The sequence below is a fragment of the Hyperoodon ampullatus genome, assembly GCF_949752795.1.
Source record: "Hyperoodon ampullatus genome assembly, chromosome: 2".
NCBI classification, from domain to species: Eukaryota; Metazoa; Chordata; class Mammalia; order Artiodactyla; family Ziphiidae; genus Hyperoodon; species Hyperoodon ampullatus.
Genome location: NC_136915.1, coordinates 193,873,815 through 193,888,955, shown reverse-complemented (window position 1 = coordinate 193,888,955; position 15,141 = coordinate 193,873,815). Strand labels below are relative to the sequence as shown.

Genomic DNA, 15,141 nt, shown 5'->3' with positions numbered 1-15,141 from the left:
ATAATTTTCTACATGTGAAAATCAGTATAGAAGATTAGGAAATGTCACTGAAAAAGTTAGTTAAATGAGCATGTTAAATACTAATTAGATCTAGTGCAGTCCTTGACTGTTCTTTCACATAAAAAGAGAGCATGTACTCTTAATTTGTTTTTAGCCCCTTGGAGAAAGAATAGATTTATAAGTATCTTAAGTATATAAAATAAGTCCCCACAGTGAAGACATGATTTGTACATATGAGGCTTAATTGGGTTTGTTTCCCAGTAATGGGAAGTTAGGTTAGACACTTGTTGACTAATGTTACTGTTTTGAAATATCAATACTATTCCTCTCTTGGTCTTTCTAGTTCTCTCTGGTCTAACCTCCTGTCCAGATTCTTTTTTTTTTTCTTTTCTAACTTATACCTCTTAAACTGCCCCTGAGAATTCATAGGGTATCTGAAGGCTCCTAACTTTGGGTTCACATAAGGGTGATAGTGTACTTGTCGAGTCCAGCTACAGTAAATTTTTCAGTGAGACTGGCTATTGCTGTTCCTCTTCTGACAGATAAACTGGTGCTAGGAATGTTTTAGCTGTTGCTTTGTTTCCCACATTTGTGAGGTCAGTGGAACATTAATAATCCCTCACATACTAAGTAAAACATAAAAGCATTTGACCATGTAATAGTGATGAGCATTCATAACCCCCAGGATTCCAGGGCATAGTGGTTCTTGCAGACTTTTTGAAGGTTAGAGCTGAAGGGAGCTTTAGATACCATTTTGTCTAACTACTTCAGTTTATATTTAAAGAAACAAAACTTCATATAGGAATCCAGCCAAGGGCCTTGATGAATGGTTTTGCTATATGCTTTTTGGTGAATATTCTGCGTACTACAGATGACACAAGTACTCTGTGTGTATTTCTCATCCTTCTTATCTTTTACTGCTTTCCTATACTAATTGTCGACTTCTTCCTAAACAGCCTTTTCACTGGATCTGAGACTGCTTCAGTAAGAATAATTCTTAATCTCTCCTTATTTAGCTCTTAACATGTATTAGGCACTTATGCTAGGTGCTTATGTGCACAACTGATTTTATCTTCAAATTCTCCCAGTACTGCTAGGAGATAGTATCAGCCCTGAAACTGAGACTTAAGTAAGAAACTTGCCTGATAACACACTGCTTAGAAGAGGCATAGCTAGCTGAGACTTGAGGGCAAGTTGGTCTAACTCAGAAGCATGTGTTATTAGCAAGGAAGCTGTATTATTCTTTCTGCTTGGAATGCTGACCCAAACCCTATTCACTTATTTTAGTTCTTTTAGAAAAAGTTTATTAGGAGTTTTCCCCCAGTATCTTTATAATTTGAAAGCAGTGTGTTGTTTAATCCAAAGAAATGATACCAATCTGTTTAGTCCTTTAGTTGTACCACATACAGCTCTTGGTCCATCATAGGCATTGGCTTATCATATACTTTTTGCATGTGTTTTCCTTCTTTTGGCAATAGAAGAACCAATGGGACAACCCAAATCACACTTCAGGAGTTGTAATTAATTTTTGTTGTTGTTGTTTTTTGTACAGTGGAGAATTGTGTGTAGGAGAGTAGGAGATGAAACTATAAACATGAACTGGGCTGGGTCTTGGCAACAACGAAAGGCCTTGCTGAAGAGTTGGTCCTTCAAATGAACTTAAGGGGAGTGTGATATAATGAGATAAGTCTGTTAGGAATATTGATTTGGAAAAGATTTCAGTATGGATTGGTGGTGGGAGAAGCTGGAGGCAAGGAAGTGAGTTGGCTTTGCAGTAGTGCCGCTGAGGAGCAGGCAGGATCTGAAAGAGTTGGTTACATGAGGAATGAAGCAGGCGATGAGTGTGTTCACCTGAAACAAATAGACTGCCAGACGTTTCTACAGCAAAGGTGTGTTTATTCGGACTCAGCAGAGAATTGCAGCTCGGGGTCTGCAACCATGGCGAGCCAGGTGCAAGTTCCTGCGTGACAAGGGAAGGAGAACCTCTTATCGAGGAGAAAGGAAGTCAGGAGGGCTGTGTAAACAAAGAGGCCGTGGCTTTTCATTGGCTGAGTCCTTGCAGGAAAGAACAGTGTTTCTTCTTCCTGTTGGGTTCCACCATGGTCACAGGGTGTGAGAGCTCCCCCTTCTGGTCACCCCACTCTATTTAATTCAGGTTTTTGTTTATTAATTTTTTGCAAATGTAAAGGGGGAAAGAGAGACTGCGTGCAAAGGTGTTTTGGGGAGCATGGGGTGGAGAAGAGTAATGAAGAGAGAATGAGTTTCTTTTTGGCACTTCGAGAAATCTTGAATTATCTTCCATGCAAGTGATGGGAGGGGACTTTGGGGATTTAGGAAAAATGGAGGGTTTGCAACCTTCGGAAATAAAAAGGTGTGAATGAATTTGGGGATTTACAGACAGATTTAGTTGATGTCAGATTTATGTCTTGCAAATACATTGAGAGCTGTGGCTGAGAAGATTAATGCAGAACAAATCTTCCCATCCATGCTGCTGATAATTGCAACATCTCCTATTACCTTTGTGAGTTCACCACTTCTGTATAAAATGAGTAATTTTGTTTCTTTTTGCTGCTGTCAAGCTAAACTCTCCGTTGTTCTTATATTCCTGTTGCTCACATTTACACTTAATAGCTTGACGGTGTTTTTCACAATACTTGACTTTTCCCCGGTACTTTCTGCTTATTATTTCATGGTTCACTTTTCTGTAGGTTTGCTGCTTTCATGTACCATCGGCCTCTTAGGGCCATGGGTAGTCTGTATTTCTTCAGTGAGAGGAGTCAGGCTTTGGGAGCAAACTATACCTTTAGAGAGTGGTCAGAACTAAAATCTTATAAATGCTGGGGGCAGCTTTGTGTTTGAATCACAGCTCTGTATTTACAGATTGCATGAAGTGTTGCTTCTGGCAGGGGTTTTCTCTCTCTTAGTTCCTCACCTGCAAAATAGGGCTGACGTTGCTACCCTGACAAAGTTAGGGTAGGAATGACGTCTACGAAGCATAGTGCCTGGCACATAGAAAGCCTCCATAAATGCGAGCCGATAGTTTTATTGTTACATTGTGATGCCACGAATGTTTATTAATTTATGATGAGGAATAGATAAAACTGTTTTATGTAGAGTATTGTTTTTATAGTTTGATAACAAGTTTGAGAATTTCACTGCTTTATAGATCTCCAGAAAGATGTATAACTTTATAGTGTCAAGGAAGAAGAAATTTTCCTCTACTCTTAAGCCAGTCCTTCTGGCTGGCTTAAGAATTACATTGACATGAAACAGATTAACAGGAGAAGAATGAAACAAAAGTTTAATAACTTGTACACGTGGGAGAGACCCAGGAAGACTAGTAAGCGGCCAGAATGGCTGAAACCCTCCCCTTAAATACCATCTTCAGCTAAAGACAAAAGAGGATGTTGGGGGTCGTGGTTTGAGACCTCAAAGGGGAGGAAAGCAATTCACATGGAGAGGGAGAAGCAAATGTTTGGTAAACAGGTGTTTGCTGGGTCGGGCAGGGACAAGGGGACACAGAGTGGACTCTGATCTCTCTAGTCTAGTTCCCCCACCACACCTGGCCCATATTCTTTGCAGGTATCTCTGGTGATGGCTCTATTCTGGGAACAGGCCCTCTCTCTAAATTCTTTTAGGCAGTTACCGGGGAGGGAATAAGAAAAACTTCCCGAGTCTTGGTTCCTTAAAAATAATCAGCCTGAGTAAATCTTCTGCCAGAGAGACACACTTTGTGGTGGCAAATATTGCTCCCCGATGGTAGCACGAGAGACACGTTCAGGATGGCTCCCAGCAGGAGTCATAGGACCACGGAGCCGACCTCTGCTAGTAATGGGCAACACATAGAAATCATCAGGTCCATCTGCTTGGTTTCTAGATAGGAAAAATAAGATGATGAGGCGCTGACCCCAGGTCATATTTCTTGTTTACCTTTAACCCTTCACTCTTGCCGTACTTTTCCTGCTTTCACACAAACTGCAGACCTTTCCTGATTCTGGGCCATTTCTTATGTCTCAGATGCCGTTTTCCATTTCTCTGATGTACTTCCTTTCTAATACAACTTAGGTGATTTACCTGCTGTGGTATATTGAAGCATTCCTCTTTTTGTGTTCCGTAGGCATTTTTGTGTTTTTGGGTTTACTGCGTTACCTGACGTGGAGGAGTTGTTCTTGTGCATCTTATTTCAGGGAATGCTCCAACTTAAGCTTCTTTCTCAAGCCATGGACTTTTATCTATTTATTTGTGACTTCTGTGTCCCCCACTCAATCTGTCATCAAATCTTATTGCTTGTGCCTCTTTTATGTCTTGGAAATCTGTCCATTTCTCTTTATTTCTAGGGTCCTTTCCTTAATTCGCATCCTCCTAACTCTCCTTTTTACCTCTATTTCTGTTCCTATTTAATGTATTCTCCACAGTGTAGCTAGAATGATCTGTAAGACAGATGATCTCACTAAAGGGCAAATACTGCTCCTGACATCACTACTGTCACTGGTTCCTTACAGCGTGCTAGGCAGTTTTCTAACTACTTTACCTGTATTAGCCCAATTAATCCTTATAGTACCCTTATGAGCCTAAGGGGCTACTGTAATTCCCATTTTACAGGTGAAGAAACAGAACTGCAGAGTACTTAAGTGATACAGCAGGAGTCACACAGCAATAAGTAGCAGAGCCATTATTCCAAGCCAGTGTGACCCCAGAGCCTGCTGTACTAAATGCTTATTGAACTCAGTTCTCCCCACTGACACCTTCAAGATAAAGTCCAGCCTTCTTACCATGATCAAGCCCCTTGTTCAAGGCCTTTGTTTATATCTTTAGCCTCATATTTCTGTCTCCCTTTCCCGTTGTCTAATACAAAAGTGGTCTGCATTTCATAGCGAACAACAGTTTCCCTTATGTACCCACCATCCATTTACATTCTCCCTTTGAACATGGGAGTCCTTCAGTCTGAAATGCTAGTCTCCTCCTTGCTCTCCCCTTTGCTTGTCTTTCTGGTCTCAGCTCGGAGGTCATATCCTCCAAGAAGCCCTTTGTTTGTCATGGGTCTGGATTGGATGTACCTCATCGGAGTTCCCTCAGCATTTTATGTTTCCCATGTTATGGCACCGAGATCTGTCATCTCTTTACTTTCTATTTACCCCATTAGACCAACGATCTCTGAGACTAGTATTAAAGAATAATTTTTGAAAGAAAATATAATCATGACTCCTATACAAATAGAAGGTTTTATTTTGTGGAAGTGTTTTATTTTTTTAACTTGTTAACTGGCAAGGGCATCAGTAAAATGCTATAACCTATTCAAAGGAGAGTTCAAAGTTCACGATTATATAGGTAAATGAGGAATATTGTAATAAATTTTCAGTGACTTTTTTACATGGGGGGAGGGGCATCAGCTGTCCCTCCATCGGACGTGTCTGTGTACAAATATCATTTGCGATGCTATCATTTATCTACAACTTACAGGATTATAGAATAGCTTAAACAGTGAAAAACGCAGGGCCCTGAAAAGAGGGTGTCAGACGATGGCTTGTTTTCCATTGAAGACAAGTTTTACAATTTTTATACAATTTTTTCAAGTTTTACAATTTTTTTTACAATTTTTTCAAGTTTTACAATTTTTCCCTGCAGTCTTCCTCTTTATCCGGCAAGCATAATGATATCAAACAAAGATTATTCTAGATAAGAAGTCCCATTAGGTTTGGCCTGATTATTTACATAGGCAGGACAGGAGTGTTAATTTAGCCTATAAGCCTCCATGAATTTACATATCCAGGGCCATGCAGTGTAGAACAATGACTATATCTACAAAATCAACTTCTTTCTGGAAGTTTTTATAAGGAATTTCAGATTAGACTTTTAAAAGCATCTGTTTCTAGATAATCCCAAAGCTAGGAAACCAAGTCCAGGAAAATATCTTTCCCAGATTTTATGTGTACTACCTATAATATTCGTAAATTCCTCTCAAGCTTTACAAAATTTGCTGAGGTTCCTGGGCTGTGAGGAAGGGACCTTCTTTAACACTGTCAGGCAGGCATTAGGCCAGGTTTCCTGGGAGGGCTTTGGAGGCTCCCTAAGTATAGTTAACCTTTATTCCTTCCAAGTGCCTTGACATGGCTGATTAAACAAGCATGTTTCCCAAAAAGGACACTTTAAGTAAGGCCTTGGTTGTCAGTCAGTGTTTCCACTTATATCCTGGTAAAGTGAATGACAGATTTTTATTAAACTTATGCAAATAATAATATTGCAATGAAAAGTAAAGGGACTTAGTAAGAGTTTCTGAATTCTGGGAGGGAAGGGATCAGTGAGAACTAGATGTAATTTAAATATTATATTTCAGTTTACAGGAGCAGGGTTTACAGAATTATTGTGGGTTACAGACAGCTTAGGAAGAGAGGAAAGGGCTTCCTTATATGTCCAGAAAATAGAGCATTAAAACAGCATCAGTATTTCAAACAATAACATTTCCATTAGTTTATCCAACACAATGCAGTAAATTATTGTTCTGCTGGATCTTGGCTTAGCAGTTTCATGAAACTTTCTGCTTCTTGACTAAAAGAGTCTTGGAAATCCTGACTCAGTCCAGTGGAATGGCCTGAACGTCATCTCAGTGATGTCAGTTCAGAGACCTGTCCCCAAGAGTCTGTTCTTTGAAGTGTCAGGAGTTTGAAGTACCTGATACAACCCCTTTCCACAAAGCTCTGAGGCTGACCTTCTTTGTTGAAAACAAACTGTGGCCTCTAGCTTATGGCAGTCCTCAGGGTGTCAGAAACAAAAGTAAACTGTCCGTAGGTGACAGAGACTTAATGGCTATGGTTAATTTATTAATGATTATTTTCAAGTGTGAAATGTCTACTGAAATGTCATAATAAAAATAAAATATGGAAAAGGAAATTTGTTTCAGTTGTATGAAAAATGAAGATAATAAAGCCATTCAAAAAAAGTTTTAGACAAAACATGTGTACAAGACCAACAAGTAAGCCTGTTTTCAAAGGAGCCAGTTCAGGTTATGCCTGATTCATGAAAATGGGTGAACAAAATTTATAGAGGAAAGATCTTGAGATATAACATACAATAATCCTGAGGCATAATATAGCAAGAGTATACCCAGAATATCAAGTAAAGAGCTTCAGTGTATCTGGAGTAGGGCCTAGACGAATATATTTTTGTAAAACTTCAAGGGTAAGTCTAAGGTGCACATCCAGTTTGGAACCACTGGCTTGGAAGATACAAAGAATTTCAAATAAAGAACTAAGGTTATGACCAAGTGAAATTTTAAATAATAACTGAAATTATAACTGGCAGTATTATACTATTGTTGCCTTATATCATCAGGCCAAGCACTGCCAGTAGTCTGATAAGTATAGGAAAATTCAGCAGAACTATTTCATAAGAGTTTGACGCTTGTTTTCCTGGAGAGTAAAGCATATTCTGGAGACCAGGGGCATTGGCATGTCTCTGGAAACTTCCCATAAAGCATGTGATTTCTGAAATATTCATAAAATTTACATGTACAAATTTAACCTGGGGCAGGGTAAGCACCTCTTCCGATTTGCCATCTTTTTGTGTAATAATAATAATAGTTATATCAGACAACTCTTATGATAATAACATATCAAACAAACCGAATTACTTCTAGCATCTCATTTTATAAGGCAAGAGAACACATTCCTGTGATTTTCAGGGAATCTCTAGGAAATCTCCAAGATAGTTTTAGTTACAAAACATATCCTGAAAGTTTTTGATTTTTTTCTGCATTCAGAATCTGAGTTTGGGAAGGCAAAGTTTAAAAAGTTGTTGGAAGATTTGACTGTTTGACTAAGATGGGGTCCATAGGTGCCTAAGAAGCAACACTTGATTATCTGTTTAATCAAAGTGACAATAAAATATTTAAAAGTAAATACAGACAGTAACACAATTGAATAGTTCTTTTGTAAATGAGGAACTTTCGTACCTCCCCTCTCCGCCCGAATAATAGAAGACATGGTAAAGTCAGTATCAAGCACAGAGAATTATTGTGTTAAGACACAGATTCTGGCTATCTCAGAGGTACACAGAGGTGAGGATAACTTTTCATGTTGCAGGCGAAAGCGTTAACCAGGAATCCAAGGAAGCAAGCCCATCAAAACTGAGTGAACTTTAAAAAATTTTATGGCTTCTTTTCAGTCAGGTATTACCAAACATTTTAAGTTGTATTCATTGTGCCCTGTCGTAGTCAAGAACAGACTGACACTTAAAGACGTATCTCAGAGATCTGCAAGGTCAAGCTAATTTCATTATCATCACCATCATAATTGTGTCATTTGTGTTAACATGTAGTGCATCCATGATTGCTGTCTTCAAATGAATTCATGTATCTTTTAAAAATGTATCAGTTTTAATTTCTAATACACTACGTTTCAGTAGTTATTACATAAACACTTGCTCTTCACCATTCTCAGCAAGTCCCAAGAATATAGAGGTAAAAAAAAAAGCCCAAGAATCGCTGTTTTAGGATAAAACTGTTCTTTGAAAAAACAAAACACACAGTTGTATTTATCTGATACTGTTGTTCCTAGTGTAGTTTTAACCACTCATATTAATCATAACTTTTAACCTAAATAACTAACTTCTGTTTCACAGAAAAAGAAAAAACAAAAAGCACTTGGACAGATAACTGAGCACCTTGTGTCCTGCACAAGCATTTTACAAGACTACCAGACATGGTACCCATCATACCACTTTCTAAAGCCACACACCTCCCGTTTACATCTCTGTATAGTGGCCAAAGTGAACAAGTTTATTAAAATGACCCAAAAGTGTAGGCTTTTTACAGCACACAAAAATAAAAAAGTTTATAGACTTAAATATGCTTAGTAATCAGTGTTTTTAGTATTCTATCTTAGAAATTATCTAGGTTCATCATACATTATATATAATGTATCATACAATGTATAATACAATGAGTATACATTGACTAACTCAATATCAGTTCAATACTTTGGTTACCTAAAGGTTTTCAAAATTATGTTTTAGCAGATACATTACAAAATATAGTTACTGTAGAAATAAAGCTTACCAGAATAACGATACAGTTAGGTTGAGTAGAAATTTACACCTTTTGTAACCTTAAACAATATGCCATTTGTTCATCAAACCTGTATACATTTAGGAAAAACAACCCCAAAGAGAATGAATGTATGCTTATATTGTACTTAATATTGATACATCAGAGAAGTCCCAGCTATATTTATTAAACTAAATTGATAGAACTAGGTGTTTGCTAAGGATTTTCCTTAATTATGTGAATTTGAATTCACTAAGAATTTTTTTGAAGTCTAGCCCATCTGAAGTATTAGAAGTTCAGTTTCCTTATTTTATAGGACTTTTAGGAATAATCAGTTTATGCTCATTTCTCTCTATAAGCCAATCAGAATAGCGCTCCTTTAATTTAGTTAAAATTTTTGTAAAGGACTTTGTTTTTTAGAGCAGCTTAAGGTTCACAGCAAAATTGAGAGGAAGGTACAGTGATTTCCCATTTACCCCGCCCCACGTTTGCATAACCTCCTGCATTACCAGCATCATTTACCAGATGGTCCGCTCTTGACCAAGGATGAACCTACGCTGACACATAATGACCCAAAGTCCGTAGTTTACCTTAGGGTTCACTCTTGCTGTTGCACAGTCTGTGGGTTTAGACAAATGTATAATGACATGTATCCATCGCTATAATATCATATGGGTATTTTCACTGCCCTAAAAATGCTCTGTGCTCCGCCTAGTTATTCCCCCCTGCCGTCCCCAGCCCTAGCAACCACTTACCTTTTTATTGTCTCCATAGTTTTCCCTTTTCCAGAATATCATACAGAGAAACCATACAGTATGTAGCCTTTTCAGATTGGCTTCTTTCACTTAGTAATATGCAGTTAAGTTTCCTTAAAGTTCCTCCATGTCTTTTTATGGCTTCATAGCTTATTTCTTTTTAGTGCTGACAAATATTCCATTGTCGTAAGTACCACAGTTTATCCATGTTCCTACTGAAGCACATCTCGATTGCATCCAGGTTTTGGCAATTATGAATAAAGCTGCTATAAACATCCATGTGCAGGAGTTTAATTTGTGAGACTTTATAATCTAGTTTATTGATACTCTATGGAGATAGAGCACCATTTCACACCAACTCAGTAAGAGCAAAGGCCTTTCTGAATTATAGACATAGAGACTCACAGACACCAACAATTTTGATAATATTTTTACGTATACTTTACATAGTGAACAGATAATATAGATAGGTAGGAAGCTGAAAGATATATTGTTAAAAGCAATGCTATATTTTACAAGGCCTTTTTAGTTACATTTTTGGTTGTTACTTTTATGATATCAGAGGTGAAAATTTTGCCAAATATTGAACAAGTTTACTTAACCTAGGCAATTAGCATGTACCTAAAGCTGCCTTAAAAATATTCATAGAATACTTTCTTTTTTTTTGCAAGGTACTGGTCTGGCAACATAAGGCTGTAAACAGAAAGACATGTGGTTCTTGCCTTCCAGGAGTCTTATTATTGGGGAGGAAGATTGGTTTGGGAATCAGAAGTGAACTAATATTCTGTTTCTACTTCTAACTTGAATGTACGACTTCAAGGAAATCATTTTTACTCTCTGAGGTTCAATTTTCTCCTCTGTAAATGGGGGACACAGGTTGCTTATTGTTTTTACAATATTTGCTTCTACATATAATTCCAACAGAAGGCCGGGTGTAATATGTGCCATGAACGTTACTCACAATGCAGTGTAGACGTTCTGGGAAGGAAGACATCACACATTTAAACAGGTCAGTGAGAAAGGGGAAGTAGTAAGTTTAGACTAATTGTGCTGGTGATGGCAGTATTTAGTGTATTTTGGTAGTTTCTAGGATTAAAAGGCTTGAGGAGGGAAGACCATGTTTATGTAGAATAGCAAGAAGCCACTTTAAAAAGGAGATTGAAGACAGAAGCTAGAACTAATTTCTGTAGCAAGAAGTGGCAGAGATGGCAAGATGACAGATACTACCTGAACACACACTGTGCAGTGTTTTTTTCTAATACTAGATAAATAAAGATAAATATAAGAAGTTGTCAGCTCAGAAGGACCTCATAGTCCAGTAGGGGAGACAGAATTATTCATAATGTACTGTCTGTTCTGTAATACTAACGGACAGGTTGTAACCGTGCTTCCCACAAGGTTGCCTCACAGCTGCAAGTGGAGGGTTTAGCTTTGGACGGCAGTGTCGAGGTGTGCCTCCCTCTTTAAGATAAGCAGAAAGAAGGAAGACTGGTGGCAGGGGCTTATTGATAAAAGACGGTATTCTGGGAGGACTCCGCTTCAGGGTTGTTGAAAGTACCTTTGTTCCTTAAATCTTCTTGATTGTCATTCTTATGCCGACGTGACTTGAGAGAAAGGGGTCATGGGATGTGAGAGGAAAGTTTATCCTGGATATTCTTCCTTGGTCCTACTACGTTATTGTCTCTTGCTTCCCCAAGAATTGTTGTCAGCTGGTACATGCAGAACAGTGGCGGTGCAGTCGGTGTACTTGAAGGGTGTGAGTCTTCATTCATTACTTCCGGGACTGAGAGTTATCAGAGACCAGCGTTGAGGGCAGCACTAGAGAAAGTGGTTTACAGGTCTCTAAGCGGGCATTCGAAGGATATTTGGGAAGAGAATGTAGTTGTGGCCTTGGGTGCGTGTTTTGCTTGCATTCTGATATTCACGTGGCGATGCTGGTGTTTGGCAGGTGTGCGTGGAAGGGGATCTTTAAGCCTTGTTCCTCGACCACTGAGTGTATTCCTGGAGTTGGTCCTCTTTTAGGGTAAGAGTGGAGGATGCTGTCATATATATAGTTAGGGTAACTGATTGTGACACCCTATTGTATTAGAAGCGCAGAATGTTGAAATTATTTTGTGATTTGGAATTGATGTGGAGTGATAGCTAAAGACAGAATTTTATTTCTTGCATTAAATAAAAGACTTTTTTTGGGGGGGGAATAGTATAAATTGGAGTTTGAATTCTGTCAGTTATATGCTTGGCTCCATCAAGCTCCAGGGTGGGCATTCAACAAATGAGAGGGCATGGTCAAATTCCCTTCATGCCTTGCCCTGGCTTTTCCTAGATCCTGTTTCTTTTATTGGTGGCATTTCTGTTTTTACTGCCCATTAACATTTTTCTTCTCCTTTTTTTTGTGTGTGTGTGTGTGTGTGTGGTCGAGTTCTACTTATTCTTAGACCTTAGCTTGAAAATTAATCATCCTTTGAAGGTTTTCCTGACCTCCCAGGCAACCTGTCTGTACTTCTGTGTAGCCTCTTGCATTTACCTCTATATTTTACACTTTTATTTACACTTTTATTTTCATTCTTTTCTTTTTTCAAATGTGTCAGAGTATATTTACTCTGTATGTATCTTCTGATTTTTCAGTCACCACATCTAGCACAGTGGCTCATACATAATAAGGTCTGAATAAATGTATTTTGAATTACTAGTTGAATAGATAAAAGGAAGTTGAGTAAACTCGTTATAGATTATTTTAACCTTCTTGGAAAAATAGGAGCAAGATAACCTAGTAAGCAGAATAGATATGAGGGTGTGGAATATTAAATTTTGAAAGATTTCAGACTGGTGTTATGACACATATAATAGGGATTCATCAAACTGTGAATGAAGAGATGCGGCTCAGTGGAGGGGTCAGGCAACATGAAGGTTTAGTAGGTCCACCACTGTTCGTTCATGACGAGTACCTGCCTGTGTGTACCTTCTCTTTTTCTCACATTTCTGTTGCAGGTTAAAAAAAATTAAAAATCAATATATATTGACACATTAGTATGGCTCTCATGCTAGATAACTAAAAAACGCCATTGGTAATGCATTGAGAAACGTGCACATATTACATAATTATTTTAAATTACAACAATAATAAAAATTCCATTAATTAAGCAAATCTTGGTAGAAACTAATTAAAAAACTTGGTGGAATTCAACAGTTTGAATTACAGTTCTGAGCGAATAGTAGTAAGAAGCTATGTAATATACAGTAATAAAAGAACATTTTAAATCTTACCCTTCAGCTGTATCTTTGTAGGTCTTTTGTAGTTGTAGGTAACTAGCTAGTTAGCTGATTCCAAAACAAATATACTCATCAGCACTGTATACAGTTTTCATGTTCAGCAGTATCTGGTAGTTGGTCTGCATGGTTTAGGAAGAATGCCTGTTCTTTATTTAAAAAAAATTTTTACACATCCATCATTTCCAAGAAGTATTTCTTTTAATAATTTTAAAGGGATTTGATTGCAATAAATAAAGTCTTTCATGATTTGAAATTGCAGTAGATTGATAGCTGGCCATTTTATAATTATGCTTCTTTCATCAAGCATAAAATCTAAATTTTTTGGGAATAATTTATTAAATCTAAATACTCTCAAAATAACTACTTAAACAATTACAGATATTTTTAAAAACTGGATTTCTTTTTTTGCTTGTTTGGATTTGATTCTGTCATTTTATACTACCAGTTGATTATATCAGGCACAGAAAAAAATTTAATTGCATTCTATACCAAATATTGTTTTTCCAAATGGAAGGAACAAATTGTCTTGAACCAGTTTTTGATGTGTGATGGTTAATTTTTATTTTACTACCACTGTGAATATTTCAGTTATATATGAACACGTATTTTTGATTTCTTAATTTTTAATGAAACTAAATCTTATAAAGAGAGATGATGGCTAATTTAAGAGAATTATAATCATATCAAGACTGTATACTTTGTTTCATATTCCATTTTATCAGTGATTTATCTTAATAATCCTAAAATATAAATTATTTCTTATAATTTGCTTTGTAGAAACACATAGTGTTATCTTTTTTGTACATTCCTGTGTCAAAAAAAGAAGAATCATAATAAAACATAAGTGGCAAGCACGTGGGAAAGTGCTTAAAATTAAATCCAAGATCATCACCCTAATTACATCTTTCTGCCTTTCTTCATGTAGGCAAGATTTGTTTCCTTTGTAAATGCAGTGCTAGAAAGCTCAAGGCAAAATGTGATCTTGTTCTTATTTTACCTGCATGCTTGTCTTATATTTTCTACTGTTAAAGTTTAAAAGTTTTATTGCAAACAGGGAAACTAATTTGGAAAAACTTAGTGAGAAATTTTGCTTTAGAGCTGAGGTATTTATTGGAATACAGAACTGTGTAATCTAGCAAACTCCTATTGAAAAGAATATTTTTGCATACATTTTAGATAATAAAATTTGAAAGCTCCTGAAAAAATGACCTTATTTTTCTGCTGAAGGGTGAACAGGTTTTACTTTAATGAGCGCTTAGAGGTGAGGGGTTTTATACTTATTTTTATAGCAGTGAAATTATTATATTCTAACTATGCAAATAATTTAGACCAATCCTGGAAGGTCTGGCATTACTCAACAACCTATAGAAATTAAGTAATAATAGATGATGCAGATTGAAAAAGATAAATGTGGTTTCACAAGAACTTACTTTGTATTGAGCATTAAACGTTTGATAAAAGTCACTTTGAAATTTAGTTCTATAACGGGTTCTGAATCTTTGAGAGAAAGCGTTAGGAAATAATTTTTTTCAATATGATGTAGCATAGGCTGATGAATCAGAAGCCATTCTCCTGAAATCAGGAGAAAAAAAAGTTAAATTTAATATAGGAGCATGAAAGTCTACCAGTTCAAAATGTTACATTTCACATTTTTCTTTATTTTTAGCTTAAAAAGAAGTTAAAATTAATTAACTATGAAACAAAGGATGGAAGCAAAAGTAGCATGTTTTCAGGTGTTACTTGGCTTAATCATTATAACTGTATAGTGCTTTAAAAAATGCCCTTCAGGGAAATTTCTTTTTTAGGAATAGGTATAAGTTGAGTGAAACTTGTGGGTTATAAGAATCAGTAGCTAACCATAAATTGCTACTTTACCTTTTTATTTTGCTATTTCCATTTTCTCTCCCCTCTCAGTACATTATTAATAGGTAAGCCCTATTAAAGTAATATTGCCAGGTTGTTTATTAGTGTTTAAAATTTAAGCCTGAAATACAGTTGGGGAGAATAAGTAGATATGAAAGCAATTCACAATTAAAATTTTGAAATTTAAAAAATATCCTCTGTTAGCTGAAAATG

At 36.8% G+C, this 15,141-nt stretch overlaps 1 protein-coding gene across 1 annotated transcript in view; it reads left to right on the top strand.

Moving 5' to 3' along the window:
• The window catches only part of DENND1B (DENN domain containing 1B), a gene marked incomplete at its 5' end in the record, with an annotated part of 258,945 nt that overhangs the window by 68,130 nt on the left and 175,674 nt on the right, over positions 1-15,141 (top strand). The window lies entirely within an intron of this gene.